This window comes from Nerophis ophidion, linkage group LG21 (assembly GCF_033978795.1).
Source record: "Nerophis ophidion isolate RoL-2023_Sa linkage group LG21, RoL_Noph_v1.0, whole genome shotgun sequence".
NCBI lineage: Eukaryota > Metazoa > Chordata > Actinopteri > Syngnathiformes > Syngnathidae > Nerophis > Nerophis ophidion.
The window spans coordinates 36,553,517-36,576,584 of record NC_084631.1 but is presented as its reverse complement, the minus strand read 5'-3'; the positions used below and the strand labels follow the sequence as shown (position 1 = coordinate 36,576,584).

At 38.8% G+C, this 23,068-nt stretch overlaps 3 long non-coding RNA genes across 4 annotated transcripts in view; 1 reads left to right on the top strand and 2 right to left on the bottom strand.

The window, feature by feature from the left end:
- LOC133540058 (uncharacterized) overlaps positions 1-23,068 on the bottom strand; it is a 567,296-nt gene that overhangs the window by 203,017 nt on the left and 341,211 nt on the right. The gene's annotated exons all lie outside the window — the stretch shown is intronic.
- LOC133540056 (uncharacterized) lies at positions 11,829-12,764 on the top strand. Its single transcript, XR_009803534.1, has 2 exons — positions 11,829-12,421; positions 12,524-12,764. It is a non-coding gene; the product is annotated as an uncharacterized LOC133540056 (long non-coding RNA).
- On the bottom strand, positions 12,759-23,050 carry LOC133540054 (uncharacterized). Of its 2 annotated transcripts, XR_009803533.1 has the most exons (6): positions 21,200-23,050; positions 17,979-18,054; positions 16,995-17,072; positions 16,384-16,461; positions 15,774-15,851; positions 12,759-13,200 (listed from the first exon to the last, which is right to left on the bottom strand). It is a non-coding gene; the product is annotated as an uncharacterized LOC133540054 (long non-coding RNA). The 2 variants fall into 2 exon arrangements; XR_009803532.1 differs by having other exon boundaries at positions 16,995-18,054.

Below are 23,068 nucleotides of genomic sequence, written 5' to 3'. Positions count from 1 at the left end.
TAATTTGATATTGCCTCAAATTTGGCCCGCAGGCCAGAGTTTGACACCCATGTTGTAAATACACTTCTTTATAGATTTAAAAAGGTGGGTCCTAAAGAGGGAGACATTTTTCTCAAGTCTCAAGAAGGTAACAAATACGAGTGTGTGTGTGTGTGTGTGTGTGTGTGTGTGTGTGTGTGTGTGTGTGTGTGTCTGAGTGTGTGTGTTCTTGTATTTCTGCCCTTCTTGAGACACAAGGAAGGAAAAGTATCTTCCATATGAGGAGGTATGAAGAGGTGATGACATAAATCATGGTCCCAATAACATTGCATCTAATAGACAATGTCTCATTTGTGGTGACATCCATTAAAATGAGGGTGGTCCCAAAATGGAGGGATTCGTCACATTAACTGTGTCGCTTTTAAAAGTGCTCCCCCTCTGGTCAACATATGAAATAACAAGTGTGTGTAAGACATGTGCCCCTTCTGGCCCAAATTAATAAAAATAAATATGTATATAGAGACATACTGTCATAACTTGAAGTAAATAATGAAGATTAAAAACCAATTACAAACAAGAAAATAAAAACTAATTAACTAAAAGCAGTCTTTTTCTCACAATGTGTCGACTTTGTTCTTATAAAATTGGGAACAATTTCTCATGTTCTTTCTGTTTCTGTAATACTGCAATATTTTCGTGAACAATTATTACTTTTTTATGTAAAACTACTCTTTTCATGCAAAATGGTAACATTTGTCATATAAAATTCAGACTTTTGTCACAATATTGCCCATTGTTTTGTTGTTCTTGTAAAATAGTGACTTTTTTTTAGCAATGTTATGACTAGACTGTCAATTTTGCAGAGTACAATTCCGATTATTATTGTAATATTGCCAAAGTTTTTAAGTGTTCTTATAAAATTGTCACTTTTGTCGAGTAAAATGACGACTCTTTTAATGAATTTGCCAATATTTTAAGCCTGTCTTGTAAAACTGGGACTTTTATTGCGTAGAATTCCAACTTTTATCGAAGTATTGCACAAATGTTCAGTTTTTCTTGTCAAACTTTGACCTGCATTGAGTAAAATTACGACATTTATCATAATACTGCCAAGATCCTAAGTTTTTCTGGTGAAATTGTGACCTTTTTCTTGTGAAATTCAAACTCATTTTTCACATCAAGCTTTTTTATATGTGCATAGTATTTATGTATTATTAATGTTCTAAATACACTTCTTTATACGGTATATCTAGAAAGGCTGGTCCTAAAGAGGGATGCATTTTTCTCAGGTCTCGAGAAGGTAACAAATACAAGTGTGTGCGTATGTATGTATATATGTATTTGTGTGTGTGTGTATATATATATATATATATATATATATATATATATATATATATATATATATATATAAAATGGTAAATGGGTTGTACTTGTATAGCGTTTTTCTACCTTTAAGGTACTCAAAGCTCTTTGACACTACTTCCACATTTACCCATTCACACACTGATGGAGGGAGCTGTCATGCAAGGCGCTAACCAGCACCCATCAGGAGCAAAGGTGAAGTGTCTTGCTCAAGGAAACAACGGACGTGACGAGGTTGGTACTAGGTGGGGATTGAACCAGGGATCCTCGAGTTGCGCACGGCCACTCTATCACTGCGCCACGCCGACACACACATATACAAATATATATCCATCCATCCATATATATATATATATATATATATATATATATATATATATACATATATATATATACATATATATATATATACATATATATACATATATATATATATACATATATATATATATATATGTATATACATATATACATATATATATACATATATACATATATATATACATATAAACATATATATACATATACATATATATATACATATATATATACATATACATATACATATACATATATATGCATATACATATATATATATATATATATATATATATATATATATATCTATATCTATACATATATATATATATATATATATATATATATATATATATATATATATATATATAAAGCCAGCAGTCAGCAGCAGCCAGTTCTCTGACAGCCATGCAGACCTCCGTGCACAGAGGAAACTGCACCCTACAACACAAACAAGCCGGCAGCCGCTCCAATCACTAATCCCCGCGCCTCCCTGTTAGGTAGACGCCCATTTTTTTCCTCTTTCCATTCAAAAGCGTTGTTCCACAGGCACCATTCGTCCTAAATATTGCCGCCCTCATTTAGCAGACGGCGACGGTGATGAGTCCATAAAGCATGTGAATGGAGAGTTGGCTCATCAGTCTAAATCAGAGGGGACGGGCACAGTGGGGGGTTCCAGCAGGGCGACTATAACCACTAAGTCGCCTCAGAGCCACCATTTCCACATCAGGACTATTCATACTTGCCAACCTTGAGACCTCCGATTCCGGGAGGTGGAGGTGGGGGGCGTTGTCGGGGTAGGGCGTGGGGGCGTGGTTAAGAGGGGAGGAGTATATTTACAGCTGTTGGGTGCGCAGTTATGCACTGCACTCTCTAAAAGCCCTAGATGTTATTGTCACATATGCATGATTGATTGAAACTTTTATTAGTAGATTACACAGTACAGTACATATTCCGTACAGTTGACCACTAAATGGTAACGCCCCAATAAGTTTTTCAACTTGTTTAAGTCGGGGACTTCGTTAATATATTCATGGTACAAATATATACTATCAGCATAATACAGTCATAACACAAGTTAATCATCATAGTACATAGATTGAATTATTTACATTATTTACAATCCGGGGATGGGATGAGGAGCTTTGGTTGATATCAGTACTTCAGTCATCAACAATTGCATCAACTGAGAAATAGATATTGAAACAGTGTAGGTCTTACTTAGTAGGATATGTACAGCGAGCAGAGAACATAGTGAGTTCAAATAGCATAAGAACAAGAATATACATTAGAAATACATTAGATTATTAACATTAGGTTATTTACAATACAGGGAGATGGGATGTGAATGGAGGAGAGTATTAGTAAAGGGTTGAAGTTGCCTGGAGGTGTTGTGGTGCATGTACAGTAGATGGCAGTATTATCCCGTTTAAGAGTGTCAAAACATTGCTGTTTACGGCAGACAAACTGCTTTACGGTAGACGAAAACGTGACTGCTGTTGTTGTGTGTTGTTACCGGGCTGGGAGGACGTTAATGAAACTGCCTAACAATAAACCCACATAAGAAATCAAGAACTCGACCTTGATCATTCTACAGTTTTAACGTCATTGGGCAGGCACGCTGTATATATTGTGGGAAAGCGGACGTGAAAACAGGCTGTCATCACTCAGGTCCGTATAGAGCTGGAGGGGGCGTGGCCTCTAGCTCCGCCAAATTTTCGGGAGATTTTCGGGATAAAATTTGTCCCGGGAGCTTTTTGGGAGAGGCGCTGAATTTCGGGAGTCTCCCGGAAAATCCAGGAGGGTTGGCAAGTATGGGACTATTAAATGAAGACTGCCGGGCGTATAGATATACATCTCTGCAGGTCTTCCATACGTGCGTACATCTTCATGATGACACTCATTTACAGTCATATCCACATGCATGCTGAGTTATGAGACGTGTGTGGGAGGAGAGTAACAAAGCTCACACATCTGGAGGAGTGTGTTAGTGACATCCAGGATACTCTGACCAAGAACCTCCATTTACTAACTTAACCTTTGCTTGAACATGGTTCGTTAATTTAGAAAGTTTGTAAAGTGAAGCAGGAATAATTGGTTGGAGCTTCGACAAAAGTCCCCATTTTAGTCAAAAAAAACACTAACATATATACTGGGGTTGTACTAATATTCTACCGCCGTACTAATGAATCAAAATTGGTACTATACTCTGAAAAGTACCGGTTCCCCATTGTTTTCCCCTTTTTACAGGCATGATGGTGTTTTGTCATGAGGTGACATTGCTGGTTTTACAAGCAGAGGAGCATGTTGGGCAGCGCGCACACACAGAGTACTTGCAAGCAGACACACAGTGTAGACGGGAAAGGGAGAATGGACGCATTTTGGTGTAAAAAGTGAAGATAAAGGTGAAGTTATAACACTGAAACACCCTCAGGAAGATGTACTTTAAGACATGGCTAGCTAGCTAGCGGCTAACATCCATCCGCAGTCAGTAGTTACTTCTAAATCACTAATCCTGGCCTACAAGGTGACAAATAAAGTAAGTTTATTCCAAGTAACATTATCACTGGAGGACAAGGAAGATCCAAACATGCTTCACTACACACCTTAGGAGGATACAATAGCTCACCGGCGTCACCGCTAACAAAATATAGCGCTCCTGAACATAAACAAACACCATGCCAAGTACAATAGCGTATCTAGTTGATTCTACTAGTATGATTAGATCGATATTTTTTATCGTGGCAAATATATATATATATATATATATATATATATATAAATACACATATTACATATACATACACACACATATATATATATATATATATATATATACACATATATATATATACATACACATTTATATATATATATTTACATACACATACATACATATATATTACATATATACATACATCATATATATATTTACACATATATATATATATATATATATATATATATATATATACGCACACACACACATTTAGATACACATTCATACATGTACATACACATACATATACACATACATACATATATACAATTACACACAAATACGTGTATATATGTATGCATACACGTATACATACATACACATACAATATACACACATACACATAAATATAAATACACACGTACACAAATACACTTGTATACAAATACACACATATGTACTTATACAAATGTACACTTATTTACACACACATACACATTCATATACACATACATAAATACACGCAAATATATAGCCTATACATATGTGTATATATTATATTAATATGTATATAATTGTACATATTTAGATAATTAGAGTATGTGAAAGTTGGACTCCTACCTTGTTTAAGTTTTGTAATCAGTCAGAAACATTGAGCAGCTAAAATGTGCCAAACATGGATAAGTGTGGAGAGTGTCCCCATCGTGCTTTGTAATTTAGAACAATTTTTATGGTGCCTGGCAGTTTTTTTCATAATATTCACAAAGGTCAGTGAGCAGGTTGTGTGTGTGTGTTTTTTGGTGAGGGGTTTGCACCTTGACTAGGGAAGGTTGTTTGCATTGTGTGATAAGTAAATGCTGCGCAATTTTCCTGTCAGAGCTTAATTAAAAGTCCTTGGTCCGAATTACTCACATTGTCCACTAGATGGCAACACAATAGCAGCATCAAAATGAATGCTTTCTCCCTGTGGCTAAGAGTCATTGTTACACTCATTATGTCAACTTGAGCAGGTTGGCGGGCCCTAATTTGGACACACCTGCCGTAAACCACACTCACAGACCAATAAAGCTCACTTTGCGAAGTGAGCGCATAGATTCCAGAGGTGAGGCGACTGACACGTACGGCGTGGAGGCTGCCAGTCCGCGCAGCCCACACCTTCTTTTACGGAGCGCGACTGCAGTCATTAGGAGATGTGATGGATTAGTCACGCACAGACTGACAGGAGACGGACAAGAGGCGGTAAAAACGCCACAAACCCAGACGGGAGATTGGCAGAAGGGTCAAATGGATTGGATGGAAGGTTCTGGACGGCTGAGCAGAGCTCAACCTTACAGCTGCAGATAATAAAAAGTGATGACAGATTAAAGAAGAAGAAGAACATCAATAAGGTTTCTCTCATTGCCACCTGATTGGTTAATGCGTTTGGACCGTGAAAGAAAAGAATTACAAAAACAAAAAAATGGAGGTTGTTGTGTTTTGTTTTCAGTTCTTTGTACTTGCTGTGCTTCTCGCCTTGTTTAGCCGCTTCCTCGCTGGATTGTGTCCATGCAAAGGAAACAAACAGGAAGGGAGGACGAATGAGAGGGAGGGTGAAGTCTGACCAGGAAGTTTGTGTGGGTGTGTGTATGCGAGTGTGTTCTTGTATTTTCACCCTTCTTGAGACATCAACAAGGAAAAGTACCGTCCATATGAGGACCGGTGAACTATTTAGGACATAAATCCTGGTCCAAAAACAGAAAACCATTGCATCTGATAGAGATTGTCTCATTTGCCCCTGGTGATGAAATCTATCAAAATTAGGGTGGTCCCAAAAAGGTTTTAAAAGTGCTCTCCCTATGGTCAACATATGAAATAACAGGTGTGTGAAAAAATTTAAAGTTCTACCCCTCTGTCAACATTTGTAATAAAAAGTGTGTAAAAAAATTAAATACGCTCCCTTTGGGCCTGGCCAAAATTAATTTAAAACAAATGTGTATATAGGGACATACTGTAATAACTTGAAGTAAAACAATGAATATTAAAAACTAAAACCCAACAAATAACTAAAAATTGCAACATTTTCTCATAAAATTATTACTTTTTAATGCAAAACAGCGACATTTGTTGTATAAAATTCTGACTTTTATCACAATATTGCCAATTTTTTTGTTGTTCTCTTAAAATAGTGACATTTTTAAAGTAAATTTATGACTTAATATTTTGCGAAGTAAAATTCGGATCATTATATTGCCAAAATGTTGAAGTTTTCTTATAAAACTGTGACTGTTATTGTGTGAAATTCCAACACTTAGCATAATATTGCACAAAAGTACAGTTTTTCCAGTTAGATTTTGACTTGCGTGGTTTAAAATGAGGGCAGCATGGTGGAAGAGGGGTTAGTGAGTCTGCCTCACAATACGAAGATCCAGAAGTCCTGGGTTCAATCCCGGGCTCGGGATCTTTCTGTGTGGAGTTTGCATGTTCACCCGTGAATGCATGGGTTCCCTCCGGGTACTCAGGCTTCCTCCCACCTCCAAAGACATGCACCTGGGGATAGGCCCCTCCCACCTCCAAGGACATGCACCTGGGGATAGGCCCTTCCCACCTCCAAAGACATTCACCTGGGGATAGGCCCCGCCCACCTCCAAAGTCACGCACCTGGGGATAGGCCCCGCCCACCTCCAAAGACACGCACCTGGGGACAGGCCCCTACCACCTCCAAAGAGACGCACCTGGGGATAGGCCCCTCCACCTCCAAATACATGCACCTGGGGATAGGCCCCTCCCACCTCCAAAGACATTCACCTGGGGATAGGCCCCGCCCACCTCCAAAGACACGCACCTGGGGATAGGCCCCGCCCACATCCAAAGACATGCCCCAGGGGATAGGCCCCTCCCACCTCCAGAGACATGCACCTGGGGATAGGCCCCTCCCACCTCCAAAGACATGCACCTGGGGATAGGTTGATTGGCAACACTAAATGGCCCCTAGTGTGTGAACGTTGTCTGTCTATCTGTGTTGGCCCTGCGAGGAGGTGGCGACTTGTCCAGGGTATACCCTGCCTTCCATCCGATATCCCTAATGTGTGAATGTGAGTGTGAATGTGGTTTGTCTATCTGTATTCGCCCTGTGATGAGGTGGAGACTTGTCCAATGTGTACTCCGCCTTCCGTGACCCCAAAGGGAATAAGCGGTAGGAAATGGATGGATGGATGGATTAAAATGAAGACTTTTTCTTGTGAAATTGTGACCTTTTTCTTGTGAAATTCCAACTCATTTTTCACAGCAATCTTCTTTATATTTGCATAGTATGTGTATATTACTAATGTTGTAAATACAAATCCTTATATATCTAGAAAAGGTGGTCCTAAAGAGGGAGGCCTTTTTCGCAGGTCTCAAGAAGGTAAAAAATACAAGAATATGTGTGTGTGTGTGTGTGTGTGTGTGTGTGTGTGTGTGCGTGTGTGTGTGTGTGTGTGTGTGTGTATTAATCCCAGGAAGGACTTCCTCTCAGCGCCAGCAGCTTGGGAGTTCTGTGGGAGTTTAAGAAGGAGGCCGGAACAAGCAGAGGAAGAAGGAAAATGAAGGAGGGCGAGAGACCAAGGGTGATGAAGAACGATTAAATCCCACTCCTCAAACACACACACACACACACACACACACACACACACACACACACACACACACACACACGCACACGCACACACGCAGGGAGGGAAACCACCCACCGTGGTGGTTCAGTGACATCACCATATGAGCTGATGAGGAGGAACACTAGACCTCCTCACAGCGTCGGTTGACTGAACATTGACATTCATTTATTTCTCACAATTAAACCTACCTTACTAAAACTACTGTGAGAAAATAATAACCAACTACAAGGTTATCGGAGGGGAAATAGCCAAGAAGTCATGAAATTTACTTTTTTCAAATTAAATGAATTCCTTCGAATTATGCAATTGGTTTTTATCGGTGGATTTTTGTCTCCAAACGTGCACATCAACTCTCAAATCAAAACTTGCGTTTGTTTCTTGTGTCAACGAACCAGGGACAACAACAATGTAATAACTATCTATTGCTCAAACGGACCTACTTCCTGTTCCTGTCTACTGCACTAAGCCTTGTGAGTAACATAGTACATCATCACTATATTCCAATATTACCGTATTTTCCGAACTATAAGGCGCACCTCAAATTTTCTCAAAAGCTGACAGTGCGCCTTATAATCCGGTGAGCCTTATATATGGACCAATATTGAGCCACAATAAGCGGTAGAAATGGATGGATGGATGGATGGATGGATGAATGGAGGTCTCGCAACTACGGTAAGCAGCCGCCAAATTCATTTTCCCCTGTAGAAGAAGAGCGCAGTACATGCTGGGATATATGACTGAGGGAGGGGTGCCATTTCTGTGTGTTTACGTAAAGACCCCAAAATGGCTCCAATTAAGAGACACGCTTACAACGCAGAGTTTAAACTCAAGGCGATCAGTCACACAGTAGAACACGGGAATAGAGCAAGAGCGAGACAATTTAACATTAACAGCAGCAACACTGACTGGTTTAATGACGACTTGGACGAGACGGAGCCGGGCATGTTGGATCCCGTATTCGCCCAACTGTTTGATTGGAACACTGAAGAAGAAGAATTTGAGGGATTCGTGGATGAGGAATAACTTAATAAAGTGAGCTTTACGTGTTTATTTTGTGTGTTGTGTTATCGTTTGAGCAACGTTGAGTTAGTGCGGGGGTAGGGAACCTATGGCTCGCGAGCCAGATGTGGCTCTTTTGAGGACTGCATCTGTCTCTCGGATAAATCTGAGCTGACATTGCTTAACACGATAAATAATGAATAATTCCACTTGTAATCACAGTTTTAAAAATAACGTTCAAAGTATAAAATATTGTCATGCCTTTTTATGTTCAAGAAGTTGGTAAGAAGTCATTTATTTATTATTGTTTAGTGTGGGGCTTGCCCTCCTGGGGGTTCTTCAGACCACCAAGCACTGACATGAGAGCCAGTTTCAGGGTTACAATATGGTTTTATTTTTCACTAAGTCTCTCAGTTGCTTTACAGCAATTATCTTTTTCTCTTTCGTTATCGCTCGCGCTCTGGTTTCCAGCCCCAAGCCCGTCTCTCCTCCTGGCTGCTGCTAATAACATAGCTACAGGTGATCAGATAAAAAGGCCCAGGTGGGCCGTCTACGCACCTGTCGCTGAATTTGAGGCTTGTCCTGGCAACACCCTGCTTCGCTGCAGGCTCGCAGGCCACGCCTCCTCCACAGTTAGCTTCAGAATAACAATGTTATTACAAAGAATAAGAGACCTCTCTAGGAATGTTGGTCTTTCTTAAAAATGCGTGCGTTTTGTTGTGTTCAGTGTTAAAAAAAATATTATATGGCTCTTACAGAAATACATTTTAAAATATTTGGCTTTTTGGCTCTTTCAGCCAAAAAGGTTCCCGACCCCTGAGTTATTGATATATTAGTGGTTTGCACTATTTCCAGTGTTACTATATTGTGATTGCACTAACGTTTGATTTACTGTAACAGTATCAGACTGTTTTTTTACGTGTTTATTGAATCGGGGAAAATAATAAAACAATTGTTTTTTCATTTTGGGAGTGAACAGAGTTGTCAGAACGCTGGTTTGTAATCTATTAATAAAGTTTGACTGACCTATCTGACGGTTTTGTTGACATTCCCTTTAGCGCAGCTCCATCTAGAGGATGCAGAACGTAACCCCAGACTCTACTGTAGCATCTATTCTACACGCCTTATAATGCGGTGCGCCTTACATACGAACAAAGTTTTAAAATAGACCAGGGGTAGGGAACCTATGGCTCTAGAGCCAGATGTGGCTCTTTTGATGACTGCATCTGTCTCTCTGATCAATCTGAACTGACGTTGCTTAACACGATAAGTAATGAATAATTCCACTTGTAATCACAGTGTTAAAAATAATGTTCAAAATATAAAACAATCTCATGCATTTTTAATCCATCCATCCGTTTTCTACTGCACCTGTTCAAGAAGTCGCGTTAATGGTAAGAAGTTATTTATTTATTATTGGTTAGTGTGGGGCTTGCCCTGCTGGGGGTTCTTCAGACCTCCAAGCACCGACATGAGAGCCTGTTTCAGGGTTACAATATTGTTTTATTTTTCAATAAGTCTCTCAGTTGCTTTCCAGCAATAGTATTTCCAGCCCCAAGCCAGTCTCTCCACTTGGCTGCTGCTTATAACAGAGAGACAGGTGATTAGATAACAAGGCCAAGGTGGGCCGTCTACGCACCTGTCGCTGCACGGCCGCAGGCCACGCCCCCTCCACAGTTAGCTTCAGAATAACAATGTTATGACATAGAATAAGATACCTATTAGACTCTAGAAATGTTGGTCTTACTTAAAAATGTACGTGTTTAGTTGTGTTCAGTGTTAAAAAAAATATATGGCTCTTACGGGAATATATTTTAACATATTTGGCTCTCTCAGCCAAAAAGGTTCCCGACCCCTGAAATAAACCATTCATTGAAGGTGCGCCTTATAGTGCGGAAAATACGGTACATTTATGTATTTATAAAAAATTTATTTATCCACGGTAAGACAAATAAGAACATATTTTAATTTGCAATGCTGACCGAGCAAAGAAGCAGCAACTACATGTTAGAGAAGTTGAAGTGTGATGACAATCTCTCACCTTCTCTCATTTACCGACAAGAATTAACACTACTGATCGCTTTCAACACTTCAAAAATGCTCCTAATGTGCGTCGGAACAAAAATTAATGTTCAAGACGGACAAACACTTTAAGTGTAAAACACACACAGAAAATGTCTGCAACTTGGAAACCACAGAGCATACTTTTGTTGCTGTTTATATCTGTAATTATAATGAATAATATTAGGTACAGTGACAGTACAGCAATTTGTGCTCTCACTGACATTTAGTGTGTACTTTTCCGTCCGTGTCGAATCAAACGAGTAAAACAAATATGTTTTTAGTTGAAATGTTCTTTTTGAGGTGAAAGTTACAAAGAACACTTAAAACATAAATAACTCTTCCAATTATTTTAATCATTTGAAAGCCCCAGTTAGAAAGTTACTATAAAATTGGCTTGGAATGGTGATAGTTTGACCCTGGAACAGATCATTTTATTGGTCATAATTCTTGCGCAGACAGCACATATTCCACAGCAATGTCTCAATGACAGCCATTCTATTCACAACATTAAAAGTATTATTTCAAGGTGTTTCTGGCAATACTTAAAAGTGCAGACCATAAAAAAAATGTTTAAAGTCATTTTGCGTCATATTGAACGTATCAACTTCTCAAGCTGGATTGTTTAAAGGGGGTTATGTAACTGGAAGGAACCACATGTTAGCCTCCGTAATTATACATTAGGGGAAAAGGTTTGGCTTATAAAACGCTGCGTAACATATACCCTTCTTCCCTCAAGGCCATGTGTGAGGCCACACACACACACACACGCACACACACACACACACACACACACACACACACACACACACACACACACACACACACACACACACACACACACACACACACACACACACACACACACACACACACACACACACACACACACACACACACACACACACACACACACACACACACACACACACACACACACACACACACACACACACACACATACGTGTTTGGGTGACATATGAGGACTTATGACAAAAACGTGACATATGGGGACATGCCTTTCCAATGGTCCTACAGGCCTGGGACTCAGACGGTTAGTGAACCAGAATTTTAGAAACACAGTGGTCTATTGAGATTTTTGCAACTCTTTTGTTTTTTTATGAACCTGATTTTTATGGTACATATGAGGACTTGTCAGGTTTAGGTGACAAATGAAGACCAGAGTGTTTAAGATTTCAAGTTTATGTGACATATGACGACCATGACGTCACAGAGTGTTTAAGATTTCAAGTTTATGTGACATATGATGACCATGACGTCACAGAGTGTTTAAGATTTCAAGTTTGTGAAATATGACAACCATGACATCACAGAGTGTTAAAGATTTCAGGTTCATGTGACATATGATGACCATGACGTCACAGAGTGTTTAAGATTTCAGGTTCATGTGACATATGATGACCATGACGTCACAGAGTGTTTAAGATTTCAGGTTCATGTGACATATGAGGCTAATGACATCAGAGACTTAACAAAACCACCTGAGTTGGTTTAGTTGATGTGTTGTCATTTTAAAAAAAAATCCCAATCCCATGCTACTGTAATCTAAAACCAAGAAGAGTTTAAAAGAAACATGGGTAAAAATGTAATTGTCGATTAAGTGTAACTGAATTGTTTTTGTGGATTTTGTCGCTAAGAACTATCTGGAATAAATACAAAACGCCTGCTGTTTATTTTGCTTTTTTAATTGCTGGTAACATACTCAAACTACCACAGAAGATGTGGGAAAACATTTTTTTTCCCTTTTTTTAATATAATTCTGTTATGGATGTAGTACTTGATGGCAAGCCAATCTCTGTCCTGTAGAGCTACTAGTTCTTTATGGAGGCAGGCTTCACAATCTTTTTTACCTGGTACTTTGTTGCCAGTTACAAAATGCAACATGTGTCATTCAACTGCTTCCACTTCTTCCCCTTTGCAGTTGTCATAAAGGAGACAAAATACAATTTCTTACTGAAGGAATAAGGACTATAATACAGTGAAAAGGTGCAAAACGTAATATAATATTCTAGTAAATGATGTAGATTATTTATTTACCCCGCTTTGGAGTGGACCAAGTGGAAGAAGCTTGAGACATACCCACTTCCAGCGATTTGTCCTGCTTTCAATCTGAAAGGAAGAATTAGAAAACTGTAAAAGTAAACATTTAACATATTGTGCTTTGTGAAGCAGCGGAGTATGTGTTGTCCGTCTATTTATCAATAATGCAGACGAGGAGTGTTGGCTGAGTTCTTAACGTTTGCTTTCAGAGCGTGCATATCACAACATACAAGATGCTGTCATGGCGACACAACCTATACCGGGCTACCGCGCATGCTCGTCACTCCTGTTGCATGCTGGGTAGGGTAGTTCTTTTTTCCCCTGGCTCATAACATCACAATATAGTACCATGTATATGCGTTCAGTTTATCAAAGCACCAAGCAAACAGATATGGTCATAATTATTTTAAGTGCACTACGCAGAATAAACACAACATTATTAATATTGCTAGTAAGGATAATTTGATCAAAAATTCCCTAAAACAGCCCACTACCTATAATATAAGTTTTTTAAACATAAGATCCCTGATAAAAAAAAATGTTTCTGCTGTTACCTCAGAAATTGCCTGTTCAGAAGTTATGATTGTGGCTCAGAGATTTGTATGTAGATTATATTTATTTTCCATAACAAACAGGATAACTTAAATACCCTGGCAGTGGCAATAAGCTTAAATGTTTGTATTTACATTTTTGGAGTTGCTTTTCATAAAATTTGCTATTTAACTGCTACTGTTTAACAAGGACTGATTTAAATTGTGTTTGCACGACAAATGTTTAGGCGCTTTTGTTCATGTGGGAGAATATTCCAATAAAGGTGCACTACACACTACTTTTGAATTCATTATTGGGCTTTGCGTATACAATGCATTTAATCGCGATTAATAAGAGAAATAGTGCGATTAACTTCGATTAAAAATTTTAATCATTGCCCAGCCCTAATATATATACAAACCCCGTTTCCATAAAAGTTGGGAAATTGTGTTAGATGTAAATATAAACTGAATACAATGATTTGCAAATCCTTTTCAACCCATATTCAATTGAAAGCATTACAAAGACAACATATTTGATGTTCAAACTCAAACTTTTTTTTTTTTGCAAATAATAATTAACTTTGAATTTCATGGCTGCAACACGTGCCAAAGTAGTTGAGAAAGGGCATGTTCACCACTGTGTTACATCACATTTTCTTTTAACAACACTCAATAAACGTTTGGGAACTGAGGAAACTAATTGTTGAAGCTTTGAAAGTAGAATTCTTTACCATTCTTGCTTGATGTACAGCTTAAGTTGTCGTGTTTTACGCTTCATAATGCGCTACACATTTTCGATGGGAGACATGTCTGGACTGCAGGCGGGCCAGGAAAGTACTCGCACTCTTTTACTACGAAGACACGCTGTTGTAACACGTGGCTTGGCATTGTTTTGCTGAAATAAGCAGGGGCGTCCATGATAATGTTGCTTGGATGACAACATATGTTGCTCCAAAACCTGTATGGACCATTCAGCATTAATGGTGCCTTCTCAGATGTGTAAGTTACCCATGCTTTGGGCACTAATACACCCCCATACCATCACACATGCTGGCTTTTGAACTTTGCGCCGGATGGTTATTTTCCTCTTTGTTCCGGAGAACACCACGTCCACAATTTCCATATATAATTTGAAATGTGGACTCGTCAGACCACAGAACACTTTTCCACTTTGCATCAGTCCATCTTAGATGAGCTCGGGCCCAGCGAAGCCCGCGGCGTTCCTCTGTCTTGTTGATAAATGGCATTTGCTTTGCATAGTAGAGTTTTAACTTGCATTTACAGATGTAGCGACCAACTGTAGTAACTGACAGTGGTTTTCTGAAGTATTTCTGAGCCCATGTGGTAATATCTTTTACACACTGATGTCGGTTTTTAATGCAGTACATCGCTTACGTGCAGTGATTTCTCCAGATTCTCTGAACCTTTTGATAATTTTACGGACCGTAGATGGTAAAATCCCTAAATTCTTTGCAAAAAAAATGTTTAGCAGTTTTAACATCAAATATGTTGTCTTTGTAGCATATTCAACAGAATTGGGGTTGAAAATTCTTTGCAAATCATTGTATCCTGTTTATATGTACATCTAACACAATTTCCCAACTCATATGGAAACGGGGTTTGAATGTATTTATATATACATAGCCTATTATTTGCGCACTATTTACAAGTTATGTACCAAAAACACGACCACCGAAAAAATACTTTGATCAATGAAAACAGCGCTGCAGAAACCGGCTGTAAACAAGAGGCACTGCATTTTCTGAATTGAAACACTCATTTTAAAGCTTTGACATTAACATTTTAACACACACTAATCTGGTTCAGAAAATATGAGGACCTTATATGAAACACACCTAGGTCTTTCTTGGTTCAAACAATATGAGGACATGACGAGTGCTCACATGTAGAATTTATGTTGTTGACTTGTAACATCTCCTGTTTTGCTAAACATGAGTTCCAAACTCCCTACTGACTAACATGGATGTACCCTTACGGAAATGTTGTCATATAAACTGATCTGTGAGAGATTAAAATTAATAAATGTCTTTCAAAATATAGGTTGGGTCAAATTTAGAGCAGATATAGTAAAAATAGACATGTAATAACCTGTTGGAGGGATGAAGTCGGTTTATGGCTGTCATCTGAATCTAGAGAATGTTGAGATAGAACCTCAACAGTTGGTTTCTGCAACAAAAAACAAAAATATAATGTCATAACTAATTAATTATAACATTCTCACCACTTTTTGTTGATAAAAATCTGAGCATACAATGCCAGATAAAGGGTAAAGATTATTACAGAGTTTCAGCTCTTAGACAATTCATTAAGAATGTAACACACACAAAAATCTGGTTCAGAAAATATGAGGACATGAATTGAGACACTCATTTTAAAGCTTTGACATTAACATTGTAACACACATTTTCAGGTTCAGAAAATATGAGGACCTTATATGAAACACACCTAAGTCTTTCTTGCTTCAAACAATATAAGGACATGACGAGTGCTCACATGTAGAATTTATGTTGTTGACTTGTAACATCTCCTGTTTTGCTAAACATGAGTTCTAAACTTTCTACTGACTAACATGGATGTACCCTTGCGAAAAAGTTGTCATATAAACTGATCTGTGAGAGATTAAAATAAATAAATGTCTTTCAAAATATAGGTTGGGTCAAATTTAGAGCAGATATAGTAAAAATAGACATGTAATAACCTGTTGGAGGGATGAAGTCAGTTAATGGCTCACATCTGAATCTGGAGAATGTTGAGATGGAACCTCAACAGTTGGTTTCTGCAACTAAACACAAAAATATAATGTCAGAACTAATTAATTATAACATTATCAGCACTTTTTGTTGATAAAACTCTGAGCATACAATGCCAGATAAATAGTAAAGATTATTACAGAGTTTCAGCTCTTAGACAATTAACTAAGAATATAAAACACACTAAAATCTGGTTCAGAAAATATGAGGACCTGAATTGAAACACACATTTTAAAGCTTGGACATTAACATTGTAACACACACTAATCTGGTTTAGAAAATATGAGGACCTTATATGAAACACACCTAAGTCTTTCTTGGTTCAAACAATATAAGGACATGACGAGGGGTCACATGTAGAATGTATGTTGTTGACTTGTAACATCTCCTGTTTTGCTAAACATGAGTTCCAAACTCCTTACTGACTAACATGGATGTACCCTTACGAAAATGTTGTCATATAAACTGATCTGTGAGAGATTAAAATTAATAAATGTCTTTCAAAATATAGGTTGGGTCACATTTAGAGCAGATATAGTAAAAATAGACTTGTAATAACCTGTTGGAGGGATGAAGTCGGTTTATCGCTCACATCTGAATCTGGAAAATGTTGAGATAGAACCCCAACAGTTGGTGTCTGCAACAAAACACAAAAATATAATGTCAGAACTAATTAATTATAACATTAACAACCACTTTTGGTTGATAATATTCTGATCATATAATTCTACATAAACAGTAAAGATTATTATAGCGTTTTAGCTCTTAGACTATTATTTAAGAATGTAACATTCACTAAAATGTGGTTCAGAAAATATGAGGACCTGGATTGAAACACTCATTTTAAAGCTTTGAATTAAACATTGTAACACACACTAATGTGGTTCAGAAAAATATGAGGACCTTATATGAAACACACTGAAGTCTTTTTTAGTTCAAACAATATGAGTACATGACAAGTGATCACATATAGAATTCATGTTGCTGACCTGTAACATCTCCTGTTTTGCTAAACATGAGTTGTAAATTCCACAGACTAACATGGATGTACGCTTAAAAAATGTTGTCATATAAACTGATCTGTGAGAGGTTAAAAGGATTAAATGTCTTTTGAAGTATAGGTTGTGTCAAGTTTTTAGCAGATATAGGGCAGCACGGTGGGTCAGGGGTTAGTGCATGTGCGTCACAAATCGAAGGTCCTGAGTTAAATCCTGGGCTCGTGATCTTTCTGTGTGGAGTTTGCATGTTCTCCCCGTGACTGCGTGGGTTCCCTCCGGGTACTCCGGCTTCATCTTACCTCCAAAGACATGCACCTGGGGATAGGTTGATTGGCAACACTTAATTGGCCCTAGTGTGTGAATGTGAGTGTAAATGTTGTCTATTTGTGTTGGCCGTGTAATGAGGTGGCGACTTGTCCAGGGTGCACTCCGCCTTCCGCCCGAATGCAGCTCAGATAGGCTCAAGCACACCCCGCCAACCCAAAAAAGGGACAGGTAGTAGAAAATGGATGGATGGATGGATAGTAAAATAGTCAAGAAATAACCTGTTGGAGGGATGAAGTCGGTTTATCGCTCACATGAATCTGGAGAATGTTGAGATAGAACATCAACAGTTGGTGTCTGCAACAAAACACATAAAAATAATGTTAGAACTTATTAATTATAACATTATCAGCACTTTTTGTTGTTAACATTATGAGCATATAATGCCAGATAAATAGTAAAGATATTTATAGAGGGTTTCTGTCTCTTGTCCCGCTCATGTCTTGAGATGAACTTCCCTCGGTACTTGACCACAAAAGAACTTTTTTAAATTGATGCAAGAGCAAATACACCATATCCTGATAAAACAGTTTATCAATTAACAATGTTTGGAGAATCTATTTTAAAAAAGGAATAATTATAGTCGTTACTTGACTAAAAATTCAATTACAAACAGAATTACTCTTTCATAAATGTAAATAATTATTAAATTAAGTACAAACCCCGTTTCCATATGAGTTGGGAAATTGTGTTAGATGTAAATATAAACAGAATACAATGATTTGCAAATCTTTTTCAAGCCATATTCAGTTGAATATGCTACAAAGACAACATATTTGATGTTCAAACTGATAAACATTTTTTTGGTGCAAATAATCATTATCTTTAGAATTTGATGCCAGCACCACGCAACAAACAAGTTGGGAAAGGTGGCAATAAATACTGATAAAGTTAAGAAACGCTCATCAAACACTTATTTGGGACATCCCACAGGTGTGAAGGCTAATTTGGAACAGGTGGGTGCCATGATTGGGTATAAAAACAGCTTCCCAAAAAATGCTCAGTCTTTCACAGGAAAGGATGGGGCGAGGTACACCCCTGTGTCCACAGCTGCGTGAGCAAATAGTCAAACAGTTTAAGAAAAACGTTTCTCAAAGTGCAATTGCAAGAAATTTAGGGATTTCAACATCTACGCTCCATGATATCATCAAAAGGTTCAGAGAATCCGGAGAAATCACTCCACGTAAGCGGCATGTCTGGAAACTAACATTGAATAACCGTGACCTTCCATCCCTCAGACGGCACTGTATCAAAAACCGACATCAATCTCTAAAGGATATCACCACATGAGTTCAGGAACACTTCAGAAAACCACTGTCACTAAATACAGTTTGTTGCTATATCTGTAAGTGCAAGTTAAAGCTCTATTATGCAAAGCGAAAGCCAATTATCAACATCCAGAAACGCCGCCGGCTTCTCTGGGCCCGAGATCATCTAAGATGGGCTGTTGCAAAGTGGAAAGGCGTTCTGTGGTCTAACGAGCCCACATTTCAAATTATTTTTGGAAATATTGGACACCGTTTCATCCGGACCAAAGGGGAAGCGAACCATCCAGACTGTTATCGACGCAAAGTTCAAAAGCCAGCATCTGTGATGGTATGGGGGTGCATTAGTGCCCAAGGCATGGGTAACTTACACATCTGTAAGTTACCCATCTGTTTGGAACAACATTTGCTGCCATTTAAGTGCCGACTTTTTCATGTACGCCCCTACTTATTTCAGCAAGACAATGCCAAGCCACATTCAGCACGTGTTCAGCTTCATAAAAAAAGAGTGCAGGTACTTTCCTGGCCGGCCTGCAGTCCTATCAAAAATGTGTGGTGCATTATGAAGCGTAAAATACGACAGAGGAGACCCCGGACTGTTGAACGACTGAAGCTCTACATAAAACAAGAATGGGAAAGAATTCCACCTTCCAAGCTTCAACAATTAGTTTCCTCAGTTCCCAAACGGTTATTGAGTGTTGTTGAAAGAAAAGGTGATGTAACACAGTGGTGAACATGCCCTTTCCCAACTACTTTGGCACTTATTGCAGCCATGAAATTCTAAGTTAATTATTATTTGTAAAAAAAAATATTCCGTTTGGATTTACATCTAACACAATTTCCCAGCTCATATGGAAACGGGGTTTGTAATTAATGTGTTACTTGAAAAAGAAAAGTTTTAAATATCTAGCATATGCAGTTGAGAGACATTTCATGAGAGCAGAGTGTGTGTGTGCCTTTAAAAAGCTGTGCCTTTTGCCAAGTGACGTGGGACTTCAGCGCCCAGACATAGCAGAATAGTTCAGCTGTATTTTTTAGCTTAGCAGTGGCAGTTAAGATAGTTCTGTTGAATGTTTTTGTTTGCGTGTGGATGAGGCCTCTTTCTATTTGATATCGTGTTCGTAATTACTTCCGGGGGTTGCTTTCATTAGTAAAAAGATATTACCTGCACTAAACCTTTTGTGCTTCTAACGCTGTCTTGTTGACATACAATCACATCAAAAGTAGCATGCCACATTACATCAAACGCATCGTAACAGCGTTGTAGTGTACATAAAAGTTATTAAATTACTCGTTACCGGTAAAAGTAACAGCATTAGTAACATCGTTTTCATATACCGCTGTTATACCATCCATCCATCCATCCATCATGTTCCGCTTTTCCGAGGTGGGGTCGCGGTGGCAGCAGCTTAAGCAGGGAAGCCCAGACTTCCCTCTCCCCAGCCACTTCGTCTAGCTCTTCCCGGGGGATCCCGAGGCGTTCCCAGGCCAGCCGGGAGACATAATCATCCCAACGTGTCCTGGGTCTTCCCCGTGGCCTCCTACCGGTTGGACGTGCCCTAAACACCTCCCTAGGGAGGCGTCCGGGTGGCATCCTGACCAGATGGCCGAACCACCTCATCTGGCTCCTCTCCATGTGGAGGAGCAGCGGCTTTACTTTGAGTTCCTCCCGGATGGCAGAGCTTCTCACCCTATCTCTAAGGGAGAGACCTGGAAACTCATTTGGGCCGCTTGTACCCGTGATCTTATCCTTTCGGTCATGACCCAAAGCTCATGACCATAGGTGAGGATGGGAACGTAGATCGACCGGTAAATTGAGAGCTTTGCCTTCCGGCTCAGCTCCTTCTTCACCACAACGGATCGATACAACGTCCGCATTACCGAAGACGCCACACCGATCCGACTGTCGATCTCACCATCCACTCTTCCCCCACTCGTGAACAAGACTCCGAGGGGCCATAGAGGTCGGGTGCATTGTGAACTGGGCGGCAGCCGAAGGCAGGGCACTTGGCGGTCCGATCCTCGGCTACAGAAGCTAGCTCTTGGGACGTGGAACGCTGCTATTCCAAACACTTCTAATTAAAGCCATATAATACAACCTCTATTAGACAGTAAGGAAATGATCCAAATGAGATGTTGATACAGTTACCATTGATATGATACATAACAAGACATACCTTTCCAATCATTGATCCACTGGGCCTTAAAACAAGACTTGTCACATCCAGATCACATAAACTCGGTGGCTTCAGCCTCAGGATTACGTCTCGCTCTTCTTTTGGACACGATGTCTACATCATGTGTTGATGCGCCTAACAAATCCAAACATAAAAATGAAAAAAGTCAGTGACACAGAAATAAAACAAAGAACTAAACCCTTCAAAAACTGTTAAATTTAGGCTCAGTGCAGACATGAAGCTTCTCAAACAAAGAACTAATGTAACAATATCAGTAACATGCCAACTCCACAGTGCTTATCAGCTTGAAATATTTGTATTTGAGAAAAAGTATAAACAATTTGAAGAACTCTAGTCTGTCTTGTTTAAAATTAAGAAAAGGTTTACTTGCATAGTGATCAAGGGTGATGGGTCAAATGCAGAGAATAATTTCACCACACCTAGTGTGTGACAATCACTGCTACTTACAATCTTCCATGCAACTTTAAAAAAAAAAATTTAAATGCCTTGGCCTTGGCCCAGAACTGAAATGCTTAATTTAACCTCATAAAATCAAATCTGATTGCAATTAATAAAAACAAACATTTAACTGTTGTTTATAATGAATTATTTTCCTATGTTAAAAAACATTGGTCTATTTAATTACGTTAAACTCCATTTTATGCTCACCTGATTCAACCATGCTGCCGAAGACTGTCAAAGATTGTTTGTGGCCAAGATAGATGTCCCCCTCCGGTCATGCAGGTCCCGGAAGTGATGTTCACTGAGCGCTCTGTTGTGCTCAAAATCGTGTGTGAAGTTTTGTATTTCGATTATAAATGGTCCTTTTGGAAAACCCTTTTTATATATATTCAATATTAAGTGTGATACGTGAGCTGTATAACTTCCAAGATGAAAATAGTTAACTAGTGATTTAGCCCTCTGTTAGGATCCGACATCATCCACTGGCCAATCAGGCAGCGCCTAACTGAAAATTGGACCAATCAGACGCCGAGACTCTTCAGAGTGGGCGGAAGTAACCATCTTGAACACCATGTAAAGTGAATACCTCCAAAAACAATCGCCAATTGAATCCAAAATTTGTCCCAAAGATAAAAATACCTAAATCATGTGCTATTGTAACCATTTGAAAATATTAAATACTGTATGTAGGGGGGGGGGATTTATGCAAAAACCTACATTTCAGGCACATTTAAATTAATTATTGTGCGGCATTGTATTTTAGTCAACATAATAGCAAAAAGCCCAATACAGTAAAATACTGAATCAAACCAATTAAATCATCACCATAATCCCTTTATTACTAATTGTCTAGCCCAAATCCTCTCCAGATAAACCAAATGAATAGATAAAACTAACATAAAAAAGGTTCAGATCATCAGATCAGTTGAACATGTGTTATTTGATTTAGAATTTAAAAGTATGTTTATTGCTGTAATGATTAGATGTTTTTCAAAATGTTGGAGTGTGTGAGTTTCTGACCCACATGACATATGAGGACATATGACATATGAGGACAAGTGTGTGTGTGTGTGTGTCATAATAGCAAAGATGGCCACTAGGGGCAAAATCGAAGGTGAGCAAAAAAATTAAACACACTTTCACACACTTTTTCTGAAAATTTGACAAATGAAGACTTCAGAGATTTTTGGTCTGGGAACATGCTGGGAGGGTCTAGAACACGATAGCATTGCGGGAAATATGGGGACATGGAAAATGTCCCCATATTTCAACAGGTCCTCATATGTAAGGTGAAATTTCATAAAAATGTCCCCATATGTCACTTTGACAAACGCACACACACACACACACACACACACACACACACACACACACACACACACACACACACACACAGGTCTGCTGACT